Below are 7,888 nucleotides of genomic sequence, written 5' to 3'. Positions count from 1 at the left end.
TGCTGAATTGTATGCTCTCTCAATGCCTTGCTTTCCACTGATTTGCTGAGATTTTCTTCTCTTCTAAACCAGTCAACATGTTTTCAACAGCAAGTCACTTTTAAACATTCCTTAGTGATTTAAAGACATCCACTAAATATAGAAGAGGCTAACTCTGTCACTGATCTCTTAGGATCTGACCAGAAAAATCACACAAGCAGCAGAAATCCTCAAGCATGTGTAAGTTTAGTTCCAGTTGTGGCAGTTATTTTGTAGTACCTGAGGGACAGAGAGATGTATAGCCCTTTATTTAGGATTTTTTTGTCTCTGGAGGTAACTCAAAGCCATCAAAAGGCATGGCATGCCCTCAAGGGCAGGAACATGCACCAAAGATTCCTCTCTTGGTCCCCATTGAAATCGCAAGATTCCTTTTCCCTTCCCGAAAGGAAATGAAATTTCCTTTTGGGAAGGGAAAAGGAATCTTGCAAATCTGAAATGAAAGGCTTACAAACACTCTGGAAAGGAGATAGGATCAAATGAAATGCAATTGAAAAAACTAGAAAATCAGGAGTTTTATGAAGGTGCTTTCAAGGGTTATGCTGTTTGTGTTGGTTTGGTACAATATTCTTTTGCATGTACTATGCTTCTTTTTCTTTTCTTGTTTCATAATTGACATGGTGAAATAATTCCTTTCAGTTTGAAGTTTCAATGGAATACAGACTGTAAGTCTCTGAGGGAGTGTGGTAGATATTTTATATTATCCTATACTCCCAAATTCACTGCCCAAATCTCTCTTGTTAGTTTAACAAGGAATTTATGACTTTTTTATTTCTGTTGTTGGATAGGCTTGGTCACTAGTGGTTTTGTACACAAAATAACAGTGTTTTAGTTTTCTTGAGCACTACTCTCTAAGCTGACAGGTCCTAGGTGAGGATGTGCTGTCACAAAAAAGGTACAGACAGACTTTCTGGCTAAGCTGTCATCAGACTTCTTATTCTCAGACCTGAAAAATTTTAGTCTATGGCCTGCATATTATCTCTGCTTGGGAAGGAAATGTGTTTTGCTTTCCTGATAGCCCAAATTAATATGCCTCATTTAGTTTTGTATCATCAACATTAAGCATAGTTTGCCTTGTAATTCTCAGTATTGCAAAAAATGCTGAATATAACCCTTTTGCCTAAGACCTGTAATATGCTTATTTTCTCTCTAGATATAAATGACAGCAGAATACAGCATTCAAGTACAGTGGTCTTTTATAACATTACATTATTTCCTTACCATTTTTAAGACTCAATCCATTTTCAGTTTGTTACTCTATCAATGTTTCAGGATCTCCTGTCCTACAGTGTGTAAATAGCTATTTTTGAGCCCTTTATTTTTTATCCTCTAAGATTCTTCAATAACTGTGAAAGTGTTGCTTCCTCTATCAGTTCTCAGCAGTACTACTAAGATAAAATGGAGTTGGGTTGCAGCCCTTCATGTGTAAGAAAAATTGTTCTCTTGCTTGGTTGCTTTTACATCATCCTCATTCTCTTGTACTTCATGTACTCGTATCTCTAAAAAAACCCCTTTCCTTGCTTCACACAGATGATGCATACAGCCAACCTCATGTTGTATTTCCTACTTGGTTCCACTTTTGGTTTGTTGGGAAATGAGAACACCACCAATCATGAAAAGGTTGAAACAAAGGTCAATATCACATACAGGACAACACCGGCTTTTATGTAAAGTTTGACACGCAGGCTTCAAACAAGTAGCTTGGCCAAGCTGGAAACATCTTCCCAAAAGCATACAACTGAAGAAACAAGTTGGAAACATCTTCCCAAAAGCATACATTTGAAAATGTCACATAGGATATTTTTCTTTGCACACGTTTAGATCAAATGATATCTCAATCACTGTGCAAAAAAGAATGTACCTGCTGACAATAACCCTCTTTTTCTCTACTGTCTTCAACATACTATTTGTTCCAGAGAGCTCAGCTTGATTGCCAAAGCAAAAAACTTTTTTTCCATCATGAGCTGATTTTCCAGACCTTTTGACCCCACAGGATGACATCCATACCATAGTGACCTTGAAAAATTAGTACCATAAAGGCAAAACACTGTACGGAGAGAGAAGCCTCCCCTCTGCACACCAGAAACACTCACAGCACAAACACCCAGGTACCCAGAGTGATTCACTTAACCTGTTAGTGGAACAGGGCAATCCAGCTGCAGGCACATCACAGTACAGCTGCTGAGAGCAGGGCTATATGATTACATCTCAGCTTTAAGGCAAAGGAAATTTCAAATTCTTAGATGCTTCAGTATTCCTAGTTACCCCCCCAACTGTCTTTTGGCATGCACATGTTGGAGCCCACTCCCTGAAGTGAGATATTCTATGTGCAGAAAATGTGCAGCTTGCAGCGTTCTCTAAGATGTCCTTGATTTTATGGAAATATGAACTACTATTATCTACAAGGCCACTGACTGGGATTCACAGAGCAGCCTAAATACCTTCTCAAGGTTTTGGGATTCAATCTGCCCAAAGTATAAGGCAAAATCCCTGAAACACGGGCTGATTGGGCCAAACCCTGGTACCTAGGACATTTACAGATGACAGAAAACAAAAAAATAACATTTCAAAACTACACTCAGAATTTATACTTTTTCCTGATGTACTCAAAAGGGAATGAAAAACAAGATATCTCACTGAGCCAAACAAAGGAACTATAATACATGAGTTTCTTTGCCTGAAAAAAAGTATACTCTATAGCAATTGGAGTAATTCAATTTTTCTAACAAAGCATTGGCTATAATAGATGACTACCACAGATATTATTGGTTATGAGGGAATATTTCACTAAATATTTTTCAAGGTGCAAGTTTCTATGAAGATTGTTTTACAAAAAAAAAAAAAAAGCAGTGAGAATACCTCCCTTTTTTTATTCTTCTGTGGTTTTTATACTTTACAATACATTTAACCCATCTTCTACTGCTGAAGAAGAGAAAAAATGCCTTCAGAAGTTTAATATAAATTGCTAGATGAATGCCCAGTTGAGCTACAAACTTTATCAGTCTTGGAAATTTCTAGTTGGTTTTATAGTGTAGAAATTCCTTTAAGTTTCCCTCATGATTTCTTTCAGATGGCATGATAACCTTTGGTGTGCAATGGTTCTTTCTGTTTTGTTGAGTCTTTCCCTCACTTGATCTGTCACCTAGAAATAAAGACTTCTGCGTAAATAATCAAAATATTGAATTGACCGCATTCAGAAAAAGCCTCACTCTTCTATGCAGCTATGCAATTATGGAGCATCTTGAATGACTGTCACTTAAAAGGGTTGTAACTTTTCCTGGTTTATTGGAAACAGCTGGCAGATACATCAGAGGCATCAATGGAATTATTTCTCTGAAACAGATGTTAAACAGAATGGGGCAACAGCAGCTGTTGCAATTAAAGGCATTGTGGGCACATTTTTGCACATCTCTGGCTCAACATGACAATGATACAACCAAAGACCACTTAGTAAAATGATATTTTCTTTTACATATTCAAAAAAATTAATTTCACATTATCTGTGCAAGGAATGTGCTTTTTCTTACAGATTGCTGTGTTTCTGAGGTAACTCAGACAACAGAAAGACTTAAATGAGATCTCAAGTGCCAGCTGATTTTTTTTTCACTTTAAGTTCTCATTAAATAGCACCCACAAAATTAAATCCTATGTATATATGCTACCTATTTTTGAGTGCTTTGGAATGAGGACAGAAAAGCCTTACTTAAGTAGAACAAGAGGCTCTCTCAGCTCCTTGGAAGACGAAGGTTCAGAGGAGGAAGGGTCACACAATTCCCAACTGCATGGGAAAATTTCCTCATAGTTTACAATTGCTTCCCAAAGTGGACCTGCCATTAAATGACATCTTCCAGGAAATTAATTCAAATTTATGCATCATCATGACAAATGATCACTATTCAGCAACATTTTAAAGTGATGGCATCTTGTTACTGAGTCACAGTTAGAAAATGAAGGTAGATGACAAGTTCTGTCCTCCAGAAGCTCTGCACTGTCTTGTATAAAGGAGAAGCTGAAAACCAGCTTGACTCAGATTGGCCAACACAAACTCAAAAAATGACTACATATTTTAAGCTACTAACCAAATGCTTTATAAAAGTCCCCCAGACTAACAAGAAGACCACAAACCGGACATGAAAGAGGCAGAAATTAGGAATTTCTGATTCATAATTTCACAGCTAAATGTCCTTTTCCCCTAATTATTTAGAAGTCCTTCCCTAGCTGTGACTGGGATTCACTTGTGCCCCAAATACTCCTCACCTGAGTGTGTCTCAGAGGGCTGCAGTTTGCAGATATTTAATGTAACCATATCAGTGGTTGTGTCAGTCCACACCAGGTGAAAAAAGACCTTAGATGCTGAGGGAGTAGTTCAGACCACTTGACTACAGACAGAGGCATTCTTGAACTGAACACCCTCATGGAGAATAGCTCTATGAAAAACACAACAGTGCAGAAGATATTGTTGGTTGCCAAGACAAATTACGTGTATCCCTTCACTGGATGTGAAGCCCAGTAAAACTTTGAGAGTGAGAGACATTTCTTTTTTAAAAATTTCCTCCCCTTTCTTTAAAATATCTACTATATTTTTTTGTTTGACCTCTGAATCTAGTTGCTGGGAGAAGGTGGGATATGGAACAGAGGGGAAAGAAAGAAGGTGGAGGTCAAAATACAAATTCCTCTTTTAAAATTTATTTTTCTTTTTCATTGACTAAGGTGGTAGAGAAATGATTGAAGCACTCAACCTTTCTTGCCTTCATCTGTAGAAAAAAGTTTGCTCTCAAATCTCTCAGTTTCCAACATGCTGTGGAAAGAAAGGCATCCAGAAACAGGTTTGAGAATATTTAAAGAGAATTATTTAGAGAATAATCCAACTTATAGAGAGAAAAGAAGTCAGAAGAGGTTGCTCTAAGAGTTGCAGTGACAACAACAAGGCAACATTTAAAGTGACTGTGGAAAAACCATTGCGTGATGCTGTAATCATATTGTTGTATACCATATTTCTAGAGGGTCATACCTTCTGGGTGGTTTTTTCACAGCAGTGGTGTCATTGCTTCTCAGTCAGGGCTCCTCTCTAGCTCTCCCTGAATGCCCCACCCCCTTTTATCCCAGCTACCTCCACAGGCTACAGCTGCTGCCCAATTACATCACAGCTGCAGCCCATTTACAATAACTAGAATCAGGGCAGGGTCACTTATACAATACAGAGATCTTTTACTGCAATACATATATTTACTCAGGCCCCTATATTTCCCCCTTTTCTTTTAACACATTTTTCAATTACAATAGTTACAATACGCATATCTTGAATACATAAATTTCCCTAGATGTTCTCAGACTCCTTTCCTCAAAGGCCATATTCTCACAGCTCTCTGCTGTTACAGCTCCTTGATTCAAAGCTCCTGCTTACAATAACTAGAATCGGGGCAGGGTCACTTATACAATACAGAGATCTTTTACTGCTATACATATATTTACTCAGGCCCCTATAGTGTGACTTGAAAAGAACACTAAGAGTCTGGAAACAGGCTAAACTTTCACCTACCTTTAAGAAAGAAAAGAAGGAACACAAAGGTAACCAAACATGAGTTGATCAGCATCTTATCAGTCCCTATAAAGATAAAAATGTCATTTTTCTGAGAATATACTCACAGGCACATGAGGAATCACTGGATCACCGGGAATAGCTAGTACACCTCTAGAGAAGGCAACACCAACTCAAGGCTGACCAAGATGATAAGTTCAGTGGGCTATCTCCATTTTTTCTCTGTAACACACTTCAAAGAGCTGCAGAAAGTAGGCTGTGGTGGAAAATTGGAAGTTAAGGTCACTGTTGTGCAGCTACATAGCTCTTTGCCGAATTCCCAGATACCCTCACTGTGGAAAATCTTCAGCTGATGTCTCCATTCAGACCAAGTGCTCTCTGCCCTTGTGCCTGAGGGCTGATGTGACTGTTTCAGACAGGTATTCTTTGGAGATATTAGGGTTAGCCACTTAAATGACTATATCAGTCTATCCGATGGCAGGTGAGGAGTAAACAGTGAATTGAGGATTAGTGCACAACTCTGGTAGCCTGAAGGCATTCTGCCTTTGTTGGGCTGGGGCACAGGCAATGCCTCTGTGAGAAGGGAAACTTATATATACAGAGCATAAGAGATCAGCAGTTGGTTAGAAATTTCCTGTGTCCTTGATCTGGATACTGGATCCCACTGAGCCATGGTTTTCCAAATGTGTGGTCAGTTCCTCAGTATCCTTCATATGATAATGTAAAAATTCATTCCTTGTTAAAATTTTAAAACAGATTTTTATATATATATTCTCTGTGTCCTTAATCTTCCAGAAATATTAGAGTAGATTCCCACCCTTCAGAGGTCAGGCAAAGACCAAAGACACTTTGCAGGTTTTGTGGGGATTATGGAGGTTTCTAACAAACCATTTTGACTAGAAAACCTTCCCTTTCAGCAGTCTATTTATGTTGAAAAAAGTGAACTGACTGAAATACTAAATAATAAATGGATTTCTGATCTATTGTGCAGGAATGGCTGTCACTTTTATTTATTTATTTATTGTTACTGTTGTTATTTGTTGTTACTGTTGAAGGAATGGATAATGAGATCAAGATGATGAGATGAAAAGAGAGAATGGATGAAAAAGAGTCAACTTTCATTTTCTTCTTTTCTTCTTCCTCAGGTAATTTTGTGCTCAGTACTAGTGCATAATATTTACTGAAAATGTACTATTGTTACTGACCCATATTTATTGGTTTTCTTCATTACTTGGATATGAGAGAGGGAAAAAAAATCTTATGTTTAATCTATTATTCATCCTGTGGTCATCCCTGTAAACTTTGAGGAAAAATTAGAGTTTAGTTGTTTTCTTTTTTTTTTTTAAATAGGAAATGTTTTTACTGTAATCAATTATTTAAACAACACCTTTTTCTCTATGAGTAACACACCTGACTTGGATGTCACTGCATGTACATATAACCCCCATGGGCTCCAAATAAAGTATTTTATTGTTTTTTCTCGGCCCTGGCTCTTTTTCACCTTCCCTGCACCTCAACAACTAAGTGCCAGCTATCAGAGTCATCTTCTGGTTACTGTGTGAGGACTGTCACACACTGGTGCCTGACAGTGCTCTGGGATGAACAGCCTCAGCCACCAGGCTGCACTGTAAATACAACTGGGACACATCTTGTGCCTCGTGCTATGTGCTTGACCTAACGGTGGCTTTTTCCATTAACCTAATTTATTAAAAAAAAAAAAACAGAGTGTGCAACTTTTAAGAGTTTGTCATTAGAAAAGAGCTTCTCTTGGGTGAAAGCTGGCAACCCCACTTCTTTCTGATAACCTTCCAGCGTTACTGAGTGACAGTCCTGCAATACAGTCCTGTATCAGCACATCCCCTCATGCTGACACATGCTGGACAGCATTACCCAAGGGCTGCAACTTCTGTTATCTACTGGTCATGTCAGCAGCAACTAATGATGTTATACAATCTTCCTAAGAACATATAAATTGCTGCCATTCAGCTAAATTTTTGCTGTTATTGCCAGCTATAAATTGTTTCCCTAGTTCACTTGCAGGCCACAACTGACCAGTAAAAAGGTGTATCTGGGTCACGTCTGCCACAGATCATTACATAATACGCAATACAGATATTTTAAGGAGAAGTAGTGCCTAGTTCAACTGCTATTTGATTCTGAAAATCAGCTTTTTCATCCATCACCAGTAACGTGTGCTCAAGCTCTGCCTTGAGACACTTCTCTGTAGGCAATGAACTGCACAGCAGGATAGATACCATCTAAAGGAAAAATAAGTCTATAAATCTACAATCTCATATACATGCCCAGAGCATG

The 7,888-nt window shown here is 38.2% G+C and overlaps 1 long non-coding RNA gene across 1 annotated transcript; it reads right to left on the bottom strand.

The window, feature by feature from the left end:
• Positions 1-831: 831 nt before the first annotated feature.
• On the bottom strand, positions 832-5,119 carry LOC135443099 (uncharacterized). Its single transcript, XR_010438811.1, has 5 exons — positions 5,048-5,119; positions 4,776-4,834; positions 4,294-4,463; positions 3,740-3,863; positions 832-3,178 (listed from the first exon to the last, which is right to left on the bottom strand). It is a non-coding gene; the product is annotated as an uncharacterized LOC135443099 (long non-coding RNA).
• Between the last annotated feature and the right edge of the window lie 2,769 nt (positions 5,120-7,888).

Source organism: Zonotrichia leucophrys, chromosome 2 (genome assembly GCF_028769735.1).
Source record: "Zonotrichia leucophrys gambelii isolate GWCS_2022_RI chromosome 2, RI_Zleu_2.0, whole genome shotgun sequence".
Taxonomy (NCBI): Eukaryota; Metazoa; Chordata; class Aves; order Passeriformes; family Passerellidae; genus Zonotrichia; species Zonotrichia leucophrys.
This window is presented reverse-complemented; position numbering and strand designations above follow the sequence as displayed.